Consider the following 19,463-nt stretch of genomic DNA (forward strand, 5'->3'; position numbering starts at 1 on the left):
TTAATTCTCAAAGCGATAATAGCATCCAAATTTTATAGTATGAATTTGAATAAAAATGCATACAATAAAAAACTGTTCATTATCAAGACAAGACATAATCACATTCCAGCAGGCTTCCTGAATATTTTCCAAAATCCAGAACTCAGCAAGCCAACAAAGCTCCACACATGGTTGTAGATTGAATAGCTTTTCTTCATCATCCTTATTATCCCACAAGCATCCAGAAGGAGGATTAGGCAGATCATCAGAATAAAACCACTGCACTAGTTTGATCAATGCTTCCCAGCTAATATCAACTTTTATGACTTCTGAATGACTGCAAGAATGAATAACATTTAAGACAGACCATTAGGGGAACAGACAAGACAATCAAAATGTAAACGGGACACAAAAATTAAAGCAAACAGAGAAGGCTCGAATAGTTTCTCATTCGAAACGAAAAATTCTTCCACGTCTAATTTCCAAGGATGTACCACACTAAGTTGAGAGTTCAAATGAAGTTAACATGGGATGAACATAACAATGCAAACCATGATGACAACTACAACAATCTTTTACAGTAATGTTGTGTCTTGGATGACCCACTAATCCTTTATTTATAATGAGCAAATAGGATCTACATTAATTACATAGAATCAATCTAATCTAAGTAATAATGAACAAATCCCTCATTGCTCTCTAATGATAATTAAGAGAATAATATATAATTCTAACAACAGACATGGTTCCAAATCATTTCCAACCAATTCTTAGATTAAATTAATAGAACTCAAGACTCAAGAACACGTGTCAATGAGTTTCCAAAGGCAATATATTTAGTTAGAATATGCTTGTGAATAAAAGATTTGAATCATGGCCTTGTCAAGATCCAATTGCAAGGTGTGGAGCTTGAGTCCCACATTAAAAGTATAGGATTCTAGTACTGGGGGTTAGAAGCCCCAAGGTCATTATCAGGTCTTTAATAAGAGTTTTATCAGGTCTTCAATTTAAGATAGAGTTAATTAAAGAAAAGTAAATTGAAAGAGATAATAGGTAAGGGGAAACAAATGTAATTTAATTTGACATGAGAGAGAAATTTTGTGCTTGATGTGAGATAATATATGAAATACACATCAAGAGAGAAAAAATATCATAGTGAGAATATTTAATTAAGAAAGCGATGATCGCTCTCTAAATTATGAATTTTTTATATATACAATGAGGCTAAAAACTCAAACTAAAAAACGCAACAAAAGTGGATAGTTGAGAATGATCAGCAAGCAATTGGATTTGGATCCAGACTTGAGCTTCCATGAAAATATGAATCATATTATTTATGAATAAACCTCTTTTCTCAAATATGTCTGTAACTTGATTAGATTCGCGGAATATATTATAGTAATTCACTACCATGACTGGAGCAATAAGATTCACTATATATAATTCAAAATTGAATAACAAGCATGAGTTTAAGCAACTTCCTGTAGAGAATCAACTAAAAACCAACACAAATGACTCATAATTACACCATGATCACAAAGTATGAGCCATATTATGAGAGAAGACCTACAGAGAAGCATCTAGATATTATCAAATTATTCCATTGCAAACTACTTTGTGATCATTGGATGCCACGGCACCATCATAATTAAGCAAGCCTAAACTCGTTATATGGAGGAGGTTGCCAAACAAGTGTTTTTCTAGAAAAGGCATTTATAATGATTCATGATTGGACCAATTGTTACAAACCCAGGAAAGAAATATGAGAAATTGACAAAGAAACTGAAAGTTTTACAGAATGATTCATGATAATAGGTTAAAAAAATTCACTTCCAAGAATTTCCCCTTCACAAAGGATTTCTCTTTTCTAACAAAAGTTTAAAATCTCAGAATGAATCCTTCCACCCTTCTTCCCCTATTTGTTTCTACTTAACCCCTCTAATTAAGTACCTTCTCTAACTGTTGCTAACTAACTTTCCCTCCCCTCTTTCCTAACTCTTAACAATAGCATATTTAGTTTTGGATGATGTCTACTTAGTAGTGCAAGTCAATTTGATTTCTTCTGGCATAATCAAGAATGAAGCTTCCTCAAAGCAACCAAATAAAGATAGCCAATATCTTGGTTTTCAAAAGTTAAATGCAGTGGCTATTAAGAGAAAAAAACAACTTTTCCTGGATTACTAGGAAAATAATCTGACGAAAACTCACCCATTACTAGGGTGCACAGTAAATAGAGAGGCATAGCTTGGAAGCAATGACTCACACTATGATGGGGCCCTAACTGTAACCACCTGTCTATGTGGTAGTAGGGTCATGAAGAAAAACAAGAAATTAGTAAGGAGGCTAAGAGTAAAAGGGAAGAAAAGGAAAGAGACAGAGCAAGGCTTCAGACAGCTATGCCATTCATGATAAAAATAAATAAAAAGACCAAACTTAATGTGTGACTCATATATTCCAAGTGATTTTGATCTCTTTGGCTGTGGATGTTTGAAGACATATGTAAAAAGAAAAAAATAAAATCATTGAACACAGTAGTGCATGACATTAAAATGAAAAATATAAGTAACCATCACATGGTATTTTGACATATACACGAGCACCACAAAGAGAGGCCATAGATACAATTCTATCCCATAATGGGAAAAGAGATATTTAGATTTGTCATCTCTTTTTCTAAGTGTATCCTACATGTAAGAAGTCTAGAATCTTACCTCTTCTGGGGGGATCATAGTATATTCAGCTGTATGTAATTTTCACCAGGAGCCTGTACATAAAACTTAATCCAAGCAGGAATTGAGTCCTTGATTCCATTGGGAGTATCCATGCGGATCTACAAATATATGTTCAAGAGATATTTAGTTCACACTTCACAGAGAATACCCACAAGCTTAGTTCAAGATATCTAGAAACATTTAACATGTATGATTGTCCCAGCTAAGAAGTTGCCCTTATTCTTTTGTAGGAGAAAGTAGTGAAGGATATGATATGATGTCCTCGTAACAAAACAATTAACTTAAAAATACCAAATATAAAGAGAAAGACAGACCAACTAGAAACACTTCCTTAGCTTTTTCATAATTGGTGTGGTTTGCAAGAGCAATGCATACAATAGCAAAAAAATATCTGTAAGCTTGAAAATTATAGATGACAATTTTTCAGATATCACATGTCACGTGCTTGTCTCTTCTTTACACATGCAAAGAATTTTATCTTCTTTCACGGTGTAATTCTTCGTAAAAAGGGAAAACACAAATCAAAAGCAGTGAATGAGGAACCAGAACATATATTTGGAAAAATTGTTATAAATATCACAGATATTTTAGGGGGTCCAAAATATCTCAGTACTTGATATTTATTTTCTTATTTCCTTACTTCCTTTTCTAGGCATAGTTGTTTACCCTATAAAAAGGATATTGGAGAATGTATTATACACACAATATACAATTATTTTCCTTTCAACTCCCTGATTATTTGATATAGAATTCATTATCCATACAAGTACTTAGATGCCTATGAAAAGCAAAAGTTAGTTATTTGATAAAATAAGTATATATAAAAATAAGAGAAATAATACTTGGACAACCAAGAGAGAGAAAGAGAGATGTTTAAAATGTACTTAATGATGGGACGGAGAGACATAGACACAAAAATAATGTTGTATACCAGTCATGTGTGTGTATCACCTCTTAAAACAAAGACTATCAAGGATTGTATGAACATATATGAACAAAGACTATTTAATTTTATTCTTACTTGTTCAAAATCTGACCCAAATGATTGACATGATGGTTTGTTACAATAATTTAACTATAGGATAGAAAAATTACATGGTACAGGAAGCTACAGCATGTTGTAGTCAAATATCATGTCAAATTAAAAGAAGAGAAAACACCCTTCAAATTAGTGCTTCACTATCAATTTCTGCAAGATACGAATTGTGTGTAAATATATTTTGCATAAGAACTACAGACTTCTTGGTGTTGAAGGGGATCACTCCAACTGGAAAAAGTCCTTATTAGGAAATTAGCTATATGCTCTTCAAAGTCACAGATATCAGTCATATCAATTTAAACAAATTAGCTAAAACAAATGTTTAGGCCCGTATTCAAATTTGCATTACTTTCAGAATAACCAATAATTACATCAAAAGAGGCCCTTTACCAACAGAGTCATTTAATTTACAACCATGAAAAGAAATAGTTAAATATGTAAGTGTATAAGACATGAGTACCTGAGACAACCATAAGAAGAAGAATCTGACTATGTGCCAGTTTGAGTTTTCAATCCAACGCCTTAACATTGGGAAAAGAAACAGAACAGCTGCTAGTAAATTCGGAAGCAAATATAATGCAACTGCCAGCATGTAAAATGCTGGAATGCCTCTTATTTGTTTGAAAAAGAAAAGCAACTGCTTCAGACCCTGAGGTGCACCCTTGAAGGAATGAACGTAGAAGAGTGGAAGAATGATAACCCTAAAAAAGACTGACAAAGACTTTAAGAATATTTCTAAGCACATCAGTGAATTTCCATCGATGATAGCCTGGAAAGCTCAGGATCAGGTCCAAGATACCTAAATCATATAAGAAGAACAGAAATGATAGTAAATTTCTATAAACAAGGATGAAGATAAAAAGAGCCGTCAAAAAGAAAAAAAATAGATATTATAAAGCTTGGATGTATTTCAATACTTAAAAATGAAGGGAAAATAATGTAGAAAAAACAACTTATCTTTTGTTTCCAGAAAGGATCATTATAAATTTTTGTATAACACAAATTCAGCAAACGAATTATCTGGGAAATGGTATAAATACGCATCAACATCTAACAAAACAATTTCTACATTCAATCTGAAATCTTGGAGGTAAAGTGTATAGATTGAATCTGCAAGGTATGGATTGATCATTAGAGTCGTTACAAAACATTTAGGCTTGGATATGATCAGCAAATAATTTAGGACATGTAAATCCTCAACGGAAGTAGCCTATTGATCTTATATAAATTGTCACTACAGAATTTCTTTTCTAAATAAAACACTTGAAAATTTGTAGGCTTCGTTACACATTGAATACTTAATAATTTCATAGAAGAGGAATGAATGCTAGTAAGACATTATTTTAGACACTAATATTGATTGAAATTTATTGGGACTTACGAAATTATTGAGTTCCCTATTCAATGGGTCACATCCACTCATGATTTTTTAGTCTTAATTAATCAATTTGAGCCAACAATAAAGAATATGTTAAAAAGAGTTATTGAAAAGTGCAATTCTATCTCATAAAAACATAATCAAAATGATGGTCCAGTACTTTCCATCCAAAAGGATCCCTATAAATTTCTTAACTTGATTAAATAGATTTAGGGTTTCTATATGAACTTGTGTTTTACAAAAAAAATTATAAAGTCAACAAGATAATGGATCTCAAATTTTCTTTGGACATGACAAGATAAAAATAAAATAAAATTTACGATGACCTCTCCTAGACGATCAAAGGCTCCAACAAGACCGCCGCACAAAGTTGAGAAGAGTGCATACCAAATTTGAGTGTCCATGAAATAAACCTGTATTGAAGTAAATAATGAGAAGATACACTAAGATAACTGTACTAGAGAAAAGAATAATATATGTACACATAACCAGGATATATAAAATACACACCAAAAGTACAGGAGCCCAGAGTGCAACTACTGCACTATAGTTATTTCGAGCTGCATAGATTTGAATATCTTACATCTATAAAATTAACAGCAATATACAACGTAATCATGAAAAGGTGAAGAAACTACCATTGGGAAAAAATGCATGCCAGCCATAATTAACACGTCGAATGCTCATTATGTCCTTTGTTGGCCTAAATAGAGGTTTTATCTGAAGATAGATACAACAGTTAGAAAGATGCCAAATATATTTACAAGGCTAGCTTATTAGGTAACAACTACTATCATATAAGATATTTTACCTGGACAAAAAAGCTGAATAAAAATTTACATGTCAAAAGCAACAACCAGAATATAGTGTACCGGAAATTCATGAAAGAATCTAGATGATGGAACAATTTTCAAACAATAAAATATATTATTTTAGTGACATAGTGTTGTGTGAAACATACTTCATGAGAGCAAATTGACTATCATGCATTCCTCTTCCAACATAGATGCTTGGCTGCATGGGGAGAAATGATCATTTAAAAAATGGACAAATGATACCCAAAGAATCCAAAATTATTGATATAAGTTCAGAAAACAGATGTTTTTAAAGACTACCAGTTACTAATTAATAGTATTCACACATTCAAAAGGTAAATAGAAAAATAATGACTTAAAACAAAAATTAGTGCTACAACTCGGATTCTGTGGAAGAGTTAAAGACCATAAATGTTGGGATTATGGATGTACAAAATCATAGTGATAAATAGAAGAATCAATTCTGTGGGCAAATTGTGTCCTAAGAGTACGATGTTCTAAATCAAACATTCTCACTAGACACTGAAAGAAACTAAACAGAAAGATGAATCATAACTATTTGGAAACTCGTTAGGTATATTTTTTGCCACAAAAAGTTAGTTGAACCTTGAACTGGATTCCCAAACAAGTAGAAGAAAATCTTTGATCAGACAAGGTAAACTATCAAACTAGAAAAGTGTAATGGTTTGTTTTGTAAAGTCCAAATTCTAAAAGTTTCTAACATGTAGATCATAGCCATAAATCTCATGCAAGTCCAAAATTGTTTTGTACTCATTGATTTGCATTAAGATTAATGTAATATATACTTTTCAAATAAATAAAACTCCGAACTATTTAATTTTATTCTTACTTGTTCAAAATCTGACACAAATGATTGACATGATGGATTGTTACAATTCAACTATAGGATAGAAAAATTACATGGTACAGGAAGCTACTGCATGTTGTAGTCAAATATCTTGTCAAATTAAAAGAAGAAAAAAACCCCTTCAAATTAGTGCTTCACTATCAATTTCTGCAAGATACGAATTGGGTGTAAATAAATGCATGTATATATTTTGCATAAGAACTACAGACTTCTTGGTATTGAAGGGGATCACTCCAACTGGAAAAAGTCCTTATTAGGAAATTAGCTATATGCTCTTCAAAGTCACAGATATCAGTCATATCAATTTAAACAAATTAACTAAAACAAATGTTTAGGCCCGTATTCAAATTTGCATTACTTTCAGAATAACCAATAATTACATCAAAAGAGGCCCTTTACCAACAGAGTCATTTAGTTTACAATTATGAAAAGAAATAGTTACATATGTAAGTGTATAAGACATGAGTACCTGAGACCACCATAAGAAGAATCTGACTATGTGCCAGTCTGAGTTTTCAATCCAACGCCTTAACATTGGGAAGAGAAACAGAACAGCTGTGCTAGTAAATTCGGAAGCAAATATAATGCAACTGCCAGCATGTAAAATGCTGGAATGCCTCTTATTTGTTTGGAAAAGGAAAGCAACTGCTTCAGACCCTGAGGTGCACCCTTGAGGGAATGAACATAGAAGAGTGGAAGAATGATAACCCAAAAAAGACTGACAAAGACTTTAAGAATATTTCTTAGCACATCAGTGAATTTCCATCGATGATAGCCTGGAAAGTTCAGGATCAGGTCCAAGATACCTGAATCATAGAAGAGGAACAGAAATGATAGTAAATTTCTATAAACAAGGATGAAGATAAAAAGAGCCCTCAAAAAGGAAAAAATAGATATTATAAAGCTTGGATGTAATTCAATAGTTAAAAATGAAGGAAAATAATGTAGAAAAAACAACTTATCTTTTGTTTCCAGAAAGGATCATTATAAATTTTCATATAATACAAATTCAACAAACGAATTATCCAGGTAATGGTATAAATAAGCATCAACATTTAAGAAAACAATTTCTACATTCAATATGAAATATTGGAGGTAAAGTGTATAGATTGAATCTGCAAGGTATGGATTATTCATTAGAGTCATTACAAAACATTTAGGCATGGATATGATCAGCAAATAATTTAGGACATGTAAATCCTCAACGGAAGTAGCCTATTGATCTTATATAAATTGTCACTACAGAATTTCTTTTCTAAATAAAACACTTGAAAATTTGTAGGAAGGATGTGCTAGGAACAACTCATGCACCTGACTCGCCTAACAATGAAATGGAGGCAAAGAACCCTGATAGCATTGTATCATTTATTTAAAGAAGTGGAACTTGTCATGCCAAAAACTAAAATATAATTCAGTTATATCTTGCTTCTCACATGACTTATTGTACTGTTCACATGACATTTTCTTGTAATTTAGAACAAATGAAATGCCAAGATTTTTGAGATAATAGGAAAATCAGACCATCAATATAAAATTCTTGATACTAGTGATCCTTGATAATTGAGTGAGATAAATTTATATTAATAAAAACAACTTAAGGGAACATATCATACTTTGAAGCAAACCCAGAATGGATGCTGTGATGAATATACTAGATAGATTATATAAGACATCCTTCTGAAATATATCCGTCAGTGAAATCCCTTCCCAAGCAATAATGAATCACCTGTAATAAGAATGCTCAAGCCTTGTCATAACTATAATAAAAGGGAAAATAAAGGTATAAGCATTTCCTTTGGTTGAATTAAATACCTGCAAACCCAGTATAAAAAATGTCCACAGACGGTCAAAGCTGCGGAAGATGTGCCAGAATGTTCGTGTCTCAACAAAATTTGATTTCCAGATTTTCTTGCAGCAGCACCCTTTCTTCCCTGATACAAAATTTATACAAATACTGAAGATAAAGTAAATTGCAATCATGCCAGTAGCTCTTTAGGAGGTAATTACCTGTGCCAAATCACTTGTTGATTTAAAGAATTCACCATCATTACGAATGGGCCATCCTAGAGAAAAGCAATCAGATGACCTGGAACAAAAAATAGACATTGTAAATTAATAAATGATTAAGCGAACCAACAAAGTCAATTTCAGTAATACAATCCTAAAGAAAAACATATAGAGGAATAAGTTTGTAACTTTTATTAATAAATTTGATATTAGTTTACAGTGATATATATACAAGTGAACAGTCCTAATATGTAGTGAATCAAGCTACCAATCTCCTAATAATTCTCAACAAATCAGAATTGGAAATAACAGATTTGTACGGCTAAATAATTAAAGGAATTGAAAACTAATTATTATGATTGATATCCTCCCGCAAGTTGTATAATCTGGATGAGAGATGCAACTTGGACAGTAGCGATTCGAACCGAGGGCGAAGACCAATATATTCGCCACCATTGTCTGTGTAAAGAATTTTTATTTTGTGATGATAGAAATTTTTAACTAGCGATTTAAATTTGGGAAATATAGTTTGCACATCAGATTTTCGTTTCATTGGATATAGCCAAATATAGCGAGTAAAATGATCAACAAACATGCAATAATAGCGAAGACCATCAATTGATAAAATAGGAGAACTCCAGACATCAGAGAAAATTATTTCTAATGGATAACAAGATTTAAGAGTGGATTCATGGAATGAAAGTTTATGACTTTTGCTAATTTGACACGAGTTACAATCGGATTGCGGAAATTTATTTGAGCCTAAGGAAAAATGTTTCTGAACAAATTTGAAAATAGAAGATAAAGGGTGCCCAAGCCTATGATGCCATGATGCAGAGGATTCTGTTCGAACCGTGTGGACGGAGGGTGAGGTGGCGGGCCAGAGATAGAGTCCATCCACACATGAGCCTTTATGGGTTGTGTGACCCGTCTGCAAGTCCTTCACATAAAAAGAGTTTGGCAGGAAAACAACAGCAGAGTTGGTTTGTTGGGTAAGTTTAGAGACAGAGATTATTTTTTGTTTCATGGAAGGAACACACAAAGCATTAGACAAGGATAAATCATTAAGTAAAAGTGTTCCAGAATGAGTGATGTTTAAACCTGAACCATTACCCATAAACAGTGAGTCAGGACCAGTGTACGGATGATGAAGCGTCAGATTATCGAGATCATTGGTTACGTGATGTGTCGCTCCACTGTCAAACAGAAAATCATGTTGCGATGGGCCGGCAGTTGCAGTATTGACCTGAACCTGTCCAGTGTGAGCCGGAGAGTTATGAGGTGGCGGTGGGACACTAGGATGCTGCTACTGGAAGGTTTTGCACTGAGAGAGAACATGACCTTTGATGTTGCACCACTGACAGCGGCCGAGAAAAGGTTTGCGAGATGCTTTGGCATAGGTGTTTTTGAGAAGGATCCAGAGATCATGCGAGGTCTTGGTTTGAGACACCAGGGAGGCCACTTCATTAGAGAGAGTGGTGAGGAGAGCACCATATATAAGGCGGTCCTGTCGACGCCAGGTTTGGTAAGCAGGATTCTGAGTTGTTACCGGAAGTGATGCAGTGGTGGGGGTCGTTTCCGACGGAGTCGGCGTCGAAGATGTTGGAGCGGTGAGGATCATTTCTGACGGCGCAGGAAAAGATCCATCTGGATATTGGAGGAGATGATAGCCATCAAGGAGAGCTTCAACTTGTTGTTTCCAATTAGGATAATTGTTGGGAAGAAGTTTGGTGACATTGGTGAAAGTGATGCAAGCAAGGGGTTTGGATGGCTCATGGGGGTTGAGAATGAAGGAGTTGTTGTCGGCCATGGGAGGCAAGGGTGGGGAACGACGTCCTTAATTGAAGAAATAGGGAATGGATGGATCGTTTAGGCTGATACCATATAGAGGAATAAGTTTGTAACTTTTATTAATAAATTTGATATTAGTTTACAGTGATATATATACAAGTGAACAGCCCTAATATGTAGTGAATCAAGCAACCAATCTCCTAATAATTCTCAACAAATCAGAATTGAAAATAACAGATTTGCACAGATTTGCACGGCTAAATAATTAAAGGAATTGAAAACTAATTATTATGATTGATAAAACAAACCAGAAATACTCATTTAGATCATCATAGTTTAAGGAGACCAAACAAAGCAAACACAAATCTAGGCAAAACAAGAATCTAAGGAGACCAAACAAAGAATCTAGGCAATCACAAATCTTCTCGTTCTAGTCACGCACAAAATACATACCTGAAAGCCAAACATGGCTCTAAGCAAATCAAGCATGTCTAAATCTCCAGTTTTCTGCCTCTGTTGCTCAAATGAATTAAAGAATCAAAATCTTGAGATTGTCGGTAACGCGGGAAATTAAAGAATCAAAATCTTGATCGGAAAGAAAGGGGAATTAAGATCGAAATGAAGACATAGATGAGAGTGAGAATGAACGAGTGGAAGAACACCGATTCCGGAATGAGAGTGAGAGTGAGAGAAGCTAGAGAGCGAGATCAGTGCATGGCAATTCAACGGACCGTTTTCCTCTTCTCTTCTTGTCTATTTCTAACTCACATTTGTCAACCCGATATTTGGATTTTGGAACCAACTACGTCCCGCGCGCATTATATAGTGACACAATGCTATTATTTAATACTTATTTTTGTAACATGACTATTATTTAATACTTATTTTTGTTATTTTAAATATTTTAAGCAGTAAAATAAGATTTTAAATTATGATTTTTCATGTTAACATTTTTTTTCTTCAAATATCGACTTTATTCAATTTAAAATTAATTTTGATATTCAAGTTTCTTATTACATTTCAAATGTCAACAATTTACATTTTTAAATCATTTTTTTAATTTTACTCTTTTTCCACTTAATCTTGACTACTTTACAAATTTATCTTATATTTTTAATATTTTTATTTGTTTTTTTTAATATTAATTTTAACTTTTAAAAAAACACTTGTGCAACTTATAATTTTTAAATAGCATAAAAAACTTATAATTTTTAAATAGTAAATAGTTTTTTTTTTATCATCTCTTTTTTTGTTTCTTGGAGTTTTATTGATTTAGTTTTGTTTCTTAATGTAGGTGTAGTGGTGTATTATATTAGGGGTGTTGGGTTTGACTAGATTTGTGATTGATCTAATCAAATTTGAATAGGTTGATTATTAAATTTAAACTTATTTGTAAATGAATTGGGTTAGGTTGAGTTAGTAAGTCAAAACATTTAAATTTGTCTATTATTTTTTAAATCCCATATTTTTTATAAGTTAACTTTTTTATTAAATAGAATATCAAATAAATTATTTATAATTGTTACGTGTAGTTAAATAATAGAAGAAAAAATTAGGAAAGAAATCGCATTGTTGTTATCATTACCACATAGGCTAACATATTATGTTAAACATGATTTTAAAAATTGAAATATAATAAATAAATTCAAGCACCACACTCACAAAGTCTAAAAGTCCAAAAGCTAAAACTATTATAACATAGTTTGTAAATTTCAATGTTCTCAAATAGTCAAATAAATAGTATAGCTAAAACTCCAATTATATCTAAAATAGTTTGAAATTAAAAAAAAAAAATAGATGTTCTACAACCAAAGAGTTGAAATCCTAATTTCGTGAGAGTAATTAACTGAAATTGTGAGAACGGGTGAGAAAAGAAAAGACAGTCTCAATCTTAGTTTTGAAATCTAATAATAATAATTGATTTGTTAAATAATAATAATAATAATAATATAACTCAAAATTAACGAGTCCATAGGTCAAGTTAGCAATTTCAGATATTAAAATCATGATTCAATCCGAAACTCAAGGATTTAAATGGGTTGCGTCAAATTTGACCTAAACATACAAAATATTCAACCCAAATTGTTTGGATCAATTTAAATTTACAAGTGACACTACTTGTGAATACCCCTAAGTGATATCCAAACACATTCACTAATATCCAATAATCATCCACCAAAAGGAAAACTGATATCCAAACATTATATTTCACATTTGAGTAATTAGGATCTAACTCGATAGAATTATTATACACAATAAAGACTTCATTTTCATTTCCAATTTGGTATTTGCATACTTGTGAAACAACAAGTCATTATTCAAGTGATAATAGACTCGATTATCTTAAACAAGATTTTGGGTTTAAATTTTGTGAATGAAAAAAATGTGAACGAAAAAAAAATTATAATATAAATGATCAGCTAGATTTTTCAACAGATATTAATCTCAACAAAGTTAATGTCAATAACATAATTAAAAAAAAAAACATACTTGTGAAAATATTAGAATAACCCAAATTGGCCGAGGCATTGATTTGGTAATTAAAGTCCTTTCGAAGATTATAGGTTCAAACAAATAATAAAGTTTGTTCGGAATCATATATATGAATTGTTATTGCAACGAATCACTTATATATCATCACATAAATTTATCTATAACAATAATTATAACATGCATTTACACTTACACATACTAATTTGTGGTTGGTTTGTTGATATTATTATAGAGTTAACGTACAACACAAATAAAAGAAATGTGTTAAGGGGGGGCAATGGGCACATATTCCGGTTTCCATGTTGGGGTGGTGATGGTGATGCCAAGCATCTGAGTGACAAGTTGATGGAGAGAAGGGAATGTTATGTTACTGTGAAATTTATTTGTATTATGTGGTCCTCGCAGACAGCACAGGTTGGAACAAGATGGAAGCGCCACGCGTAAGTGTGGTTATCACAAAAATGAAGGATTTGGATTAAAGGTAGGAAGCAATCCTGCGATAGGAACGGGATGCCATACCCCCAAAGCCAAAGGAATCACGTGTTACTACCAATCAACTCCTTTCCTTCGTTTGCCCCTTCTCCCATTCCTTGGACCCCACCAAAGATCATCATCAGTTTCCCTTCTCAAACAAATACTACTCCAAAGGCTACCCCATTCCTTCCCTTTTATACACTTCTTTTGCGGAAATGAATATGATAGGATTCGTAGTTCTAGGTGGTATTAGTATGTCGGTATTTGGGTAAGACTAAACCTCCAAAGTAGGAACTAGAAGATTTTCTTTTTTAATTACTCCAATTGTATCATACTTCCTCCGAATTTTGTGAACAAAAGTCGGTTCCATTGATAAGATCAAATATTCATATCCTACGAAGAAGTGAATTTGAATTTCACTATTGATGTAAGAATTTTGTTGATAAATGACTTGTAACTTTTAAGTATTGAGACATGTTCTAATTTAATGAACTCTCAATATTCAATTTACCTAAAATTTTCTTCACCAAAAAAAGAAATACTCCTTCATGTTTTAAATATAAGAAGAAGAAAAATTGTCCTAAATGTAAAAAAATATCAACTAATTTTACTTTGTTTTATGAGATCATTAATAAAATATTCTTCATTTTCTTCAAGTTTTATTTCCAATGTCTCTGTTTTATTCTTGATAGTTGATATCAAATTTCATAGGATGTTAATTTTTTGGCAAATATACAAATTTTTTTAAAGTAATATTAAAACACTAAGATTGAGTGTCGAATTCACGAAAATATTGATTGAGTTTATATATACCTATTTTTAAATGAATATATGACTAAACTAAATATTTTCAAAATGATAGTGTCGAAATATAAACTTCAACCATAACAAAGGATAGGAAAATAGAACAAGATACAAGAGACAAAAAAAACACACTTAGAGGTGGAAAAAATATATTTGGTGCATATATTGGTGGAAATGTTGGGTGTTTGGCCAATCAAAATTACTCTTGATGCAATATTAAAGATTTTTCGTCATTTAAAGTTATTTTAACTATTACATTCATCAACTAAATTACTATAATCATGACTCTTAATGTGAAAGAGCCTAAATGATCTAATTTCACTCACAATCCCTTAAAAGTTAAATTAAGTAATTTGTTTTAAGACTAAAGATACATAAATAAGGCTAAATAATACCATTTTATCCCTAGACATGGATTACCTATAAGCTCCTTCAAGTTTTTAAGGTAAAAACATTTTTCAATAATTAAATCCTATAACATACATGTGAATGAGTGATCAAATCATAAACAAGATAATAAACTAAGAAGGGAAGCAATAATATTGAAATAACATTAAATAGATAGTAAAAGTCATTAGAGTGTTTAGTATTCAAGATCCCAACAATGGATGATTTAACTTTTCATAATCATGGGAGGCTAAAAAACAAAAGATGAAACAAAGGAAATGGAAGAAGTTGAAAGAAGAAGAGCTCCAAACCAAAGTGGGTGCTTTTGCTTCTCTTTGTACCCTTGTTGCCAACTCCCTCCAAAAAACACATTGTAGTCTTTTATATCCTTCAAAATGTTGTATAGACATGTTTTTCAAAAATCATTGTGCGTTAATCCTGCATATGCATATGCATAATATAGTTGGATAAGTGACCATGCCCTAGGCGTCCATGCTTGATCCAATTGACTTTCAGCTTGACTTCTTGTGTTGAGCGTGCAATGGCACGCTAAACGTGCTACTCTCATTCTTCAACATCTTTCGATTCTCTATTTGATGTATCAAAACTCTACAAAAATATAACAAAACATGTAAATTTATTAACTTTAGTATTCTTGAGATAAAAATTAAAAAAAAAACTAAAATTCTATCTTTTTAAGTCAAAAGAAGCATTAAAATAGAAGAAATTAGATAATTATTATATAATTTAAATGTACAAACTAAGTATGCATAGTAATTAATACATGACAACTTAGAAAAAAATTATTTTTAAATAAGAACAATATAATTAAATTATGTTAACTAATATTCTTAATAGGTGCAAATTATTTTTTTTCCTTCTTATATTTGAGATTAATTAGATGGAGTCTTATTTAATAAAGGCAAACAAAATGTGGTCTACTTCATAAGGATATGAAAGCTTTGTTGGTGAACGGTACCTAATTCTCTCTCTCTCTCTCTCTCTCTCTCTCTCTCTCTCTCTCTCTCTCTCTCTCTCTCTCTCTCTCTCTCTCTCTCTCTCTCTCTCTCTCTCTCTCTCTCTCTCTCTCTCTCTCTCTCTCTATCTCTCTCTCTCTCTATATATATATATATATCTTTAAGATAGTTCACATATTTTAACAAGGAGATCGATGGCCTAATTGTCACTTGTCAGTTAGTTGCTTTGTGTCCTTTAAGGTTTGTACTTTAAATGTTAAGATTCTAATGGATAAGTGTTTTATTTTAGTTTTAATGTTATAAAATTATGATATTATATTTATTTAATATTATTTAATTATTAAAATTCGATCAATTGTGGTTTAATTATGATCGAACTAATGAATCTTGAATCAGTGTTTGATCAGTTCAAACACCAATTCGATTTTAAAAACATTGGTGTATGGTCATTTTTGTTTCTTAGTTTTTTATATTTTAAAAAATAATTGGTACATAGAACACCTATTTGGCCCTCGGCATGTTAAGGATTAGGTCGGAGTAGAAAAATTTAAACCTGATATTAAATTATTCCAACCTTATCCAACACGAAAAATATTAATCCATGATGAGCCAACCAAATAGGTTAAACTAGCCCAAATTGACAACTCATGTTCAATAGGAAACAATAACTAAAGAGTTAACGTTTTAAACTTTATTAATTTCTTATAGGCTTAAACCTTATTAAAATGGTCGAAGTGAAATTAAAAAAAAATGTTTGACAGAAGTTAAAAAAAAAAGAAAATTAAGAATTGAGTTGCTTAGATGTTCCCATGCCCGGTGGAACTGCCGGAGATAACCGGTGCCCTGTCCATAAAGGGGGACCACTATTTTTTATGGATGAGACGTATTAAAAATTTAGATCTCAAATCGGCAAAAAAATAGTAATTATTAATGCCCTGGCTTTCTGGTAGTACCGAATTGTGCATCTAATTAATTTCCTAGTTTCTACGTCATTTTATACCTTATTCGTAATTAAATATTATCAAAATTATCATCTAAATCCAGTAATCAGACCATACCTAGCTAGTAGCTACGAGTAAAAAAGGTTAATCAATTTTTTTTTAGGAATATTAGTATCATATTCTTTAACACATTTCTATAAATATTTTTTTTATTCGTTAAAATTAATTAAAAATTATCAAATTAGAAAAAAAAGTAAGTAAATAGAGTGAAACTCACAGAATTTTATAATTTTTAATATATTTCAACCAATAAAAAAAGTGTATCCATAAGAGTAGGTTAAAAAGTGTGTTTTTTTAACAATTTATATAAAATTTAAAATATGTATAAGTAAATAATATGATGCATTAAAATGTGTAATCTATAAATAAATACCGTAGTAAATTGATCTGATGGCATTAAAATGAATCTATAAATACTAATAAATACGGTAACAATATATATGATGCATTAAATAGTGTTAATTAAGAAGGGTTGCGATGTATCATAAGGTGAAGTTTCAACTTGATACGTAGCATTACTGGAAGACAAATGTGGCATTAACTTCAAGGCAAGGGCGAGTGCGAAAAGGAAGGGCTCTGCTTCTGCTGTGGCTCTCTATGGCAGTAAGTGGTGGGCTGGGAAAGTCAGAGATGAAATGACATTCAAAAGAAATCAATGCTTAATAGACATGATTTTGACGTTTCAGATTCTGATTGTCAGAATTACCAACATTAATATAATATATAATACTCATTCCTACTATCAAAATTTATAAAATTAAAAAGTATATATACACACCCTTATATTCTCATTTCTTATAACAAGCTCAAAGTCTAGCTAGTTTACTTCACTCTCCCTCTTCCGCCCTAGCTAGCTACCTAAGCTACCTTTATTTTCATTTCATTCAAATAAAATATACTACAATTTTGTAATTTTATTATATATATCCATCAGCAGTAGGGTCTATAACAATAACTCTTATAAAAGAAACTCTATAGTTGTGAATCTTTTTCCTAATATACCCATAGAATCTATAAGATTAATGCTAGCTCGTAGAACTTATTATCCTATGAAACATGTTTCTTTTGTTCCCGCCAATGAGATTAATTTCCTCGAACTTACAATTAACTTTTCACAACTTTTATTTGTACAAGTTTTGGCGATATTTGTAAGCTATCAATGGCGATCATCATTTTGTGATATCTGTTTTTTCTTTTGCCCGCGAGTAGTTTGTTAATGGGACAACACACAAGCTGGTCAATGCTCAATAGTAATAAAAGTTCTAACCAATTTTTTGAAGCAACCTGCAAAAGTAGCTGCTTCATTTTTAGTGCTTTCATGGAGATTCCTGTATGTTGAGATGGGGATGCCATAATGCCAAAATGGTGGTCCAAAACTACCTTTTCGAAAAGGCCTTTGTTAATTTATGAGTTGGAGTGTGCTTCGTACAGGACCAAATCTTGTCTTAGATATTTTACTTTGAAAAGTAAAAAGAAACGTTTATTTTTTTGGTCTTTCCCCCGTCCATTTCATAAAACATTATACACACACAAAAAAATAAAATAAATACATGACATATACAAATTAGAGAAGAGAAAAAAGAAACAAATAAAGGGTTTTTTATTCCCTAACTAAGCCCATTTACTGATTGTTCGTTTGGATTTTACAGACCATGATTCGTGAACGTTGGAAATTTGTTGTCCCAAGGATGGCAACAGAAAGAAGTGAATTCCACCTTTCTTTCAGTTGAAATCCAAAGCAAATACATGCTCTTTCTTTCTTTTTGTGGGGGGGGGGGGGGGGGGGGGATGCTTTGCAATTTTAAGTTAGAGTAATGGTATATTTTCGTATAATATTTTATTAATTCTCTAAAACTAATATTTTTTAAAGAAAAATTAAATAAGGAAGCTATTTTTTAATGCTCTCAAACATAAAAAATATTTAATAGGTAAGAGGATTAGATAAAATGATTTAATTTAAAATATTTTCTTATAATATTCTGAAGTACTAGTTTTTTTTTTTTTTTTTTGCATGAGACTAATATCTTCAGGTATGAAATAATATGGTCAGATCCTCTTTAAGTGGAATCTCTAGGACTTGAGATTTTGCCCTTAATTTGAGCTTAGTTTCTTAAGTGCTATGTTGCTAACCTAAGTCTACAATCAACTTTTCTTTTGAAATAATCTATATAACTTCAACGAAACACTAGTGCTTTTGGAAATCTTTCAGCAATTCAAAGAAATAATGATTAATTTCTTGTAGCATCCTATTACTGAAACTTTCATGTGTAAATTAATAAATAAGCATTCATAAATTCCGTTATCAAAGAAACTAATAAATTCCATTAAGATTTCCATTATGGAATTTTCAAATCTCTTACCTTTTGAAGTTACCTTTAGTTATTTTTTATTTAGTTAGTAGCTAGAGGGCTTTAATTATGAGAGATTCTGGGTAAATGAAAATGTGTCAAGTTTGAAGCATATTATTTCGTGAAAAATGTTAGCCATGCACTTTTAAATATACTTTTTTATTAATTTGATTAAAATTTTAGTAAGTTTCACTTGTGATTGGGTAATTTTCAATCAGTTTTAATCAATAATAAAAAAATATGTTAGGAAGAATAAATAAATAAGTGTATTGTTAGTGATCCTTAGTTTATATATTGCACATTTTTATCTGAGTTCCTTGATCTTGTAGCTCCATCTTCCTAATTGACTTTCTAGTGGTAAAAATATATT

The 19,463-nt window shown here is 31.4% G+C and overlaps 1 long non-coding RNA gene across 3 annotated transcripts; it reads right to left on the reverse strand.

Annotated features, from left to right (window-relative positions):
* LOC102662405 (uncharacterized) lies at window positions 1-11,284 on the reverse strand. Of its 3 annotated transcripts, none has more exons than XR_417613.3 (12): window positions 11,063-11,284; window positions 8,819-8,897; window positions 8,624-8,742; window positions 8,425-8,537; window positions 7,281-7,617; window positions 6,865-6,958; window positions 6,090-6,142; window positions 5,767-5,848; window positions 5,455-5,541; window positions 4,211-4,549; window positions 2,691-2,809; window positions 1-308 (listed from the first exon to the last, which is right to left on the reverse strand). It is a non-coding gene; the product is annotated as an uncharacterized lncRNA (long non-coding RNA). The 3 variants fall into 3 exon arrangements; XR_005887857.1 differs by lacking the exon at window positions 6,865-6,958 and adding an exon at window positions 5,940-5,952 and having other exon boundaries at window positions 11,063-11,281; XR_005887856.1 differs by lacking the exon at window positions 6,865-6,958 and having other exon boundaries at window positions 11,063-11,280.
* Between the last annotated feature and the right edge of the window lie 8,179 nt (window positions 11,285-19,463).

The sequence above is a fragment of the Glycine max genome, chromosome 13 (assembly GCF_000004515.6).
Source record: "Glycine max cultivar Williams 82 chromosome 13, Glycine_max_v4.0, whole genome shotgun sequence".
In the NCBI taxonomy this organism is placed as follows: domain Eukaryota; kingdom Viridiplantae; phylum Streptophyta; class Magnoliopsida; order Fabales; family Fabaceae; genus Glycine; species Glycine max.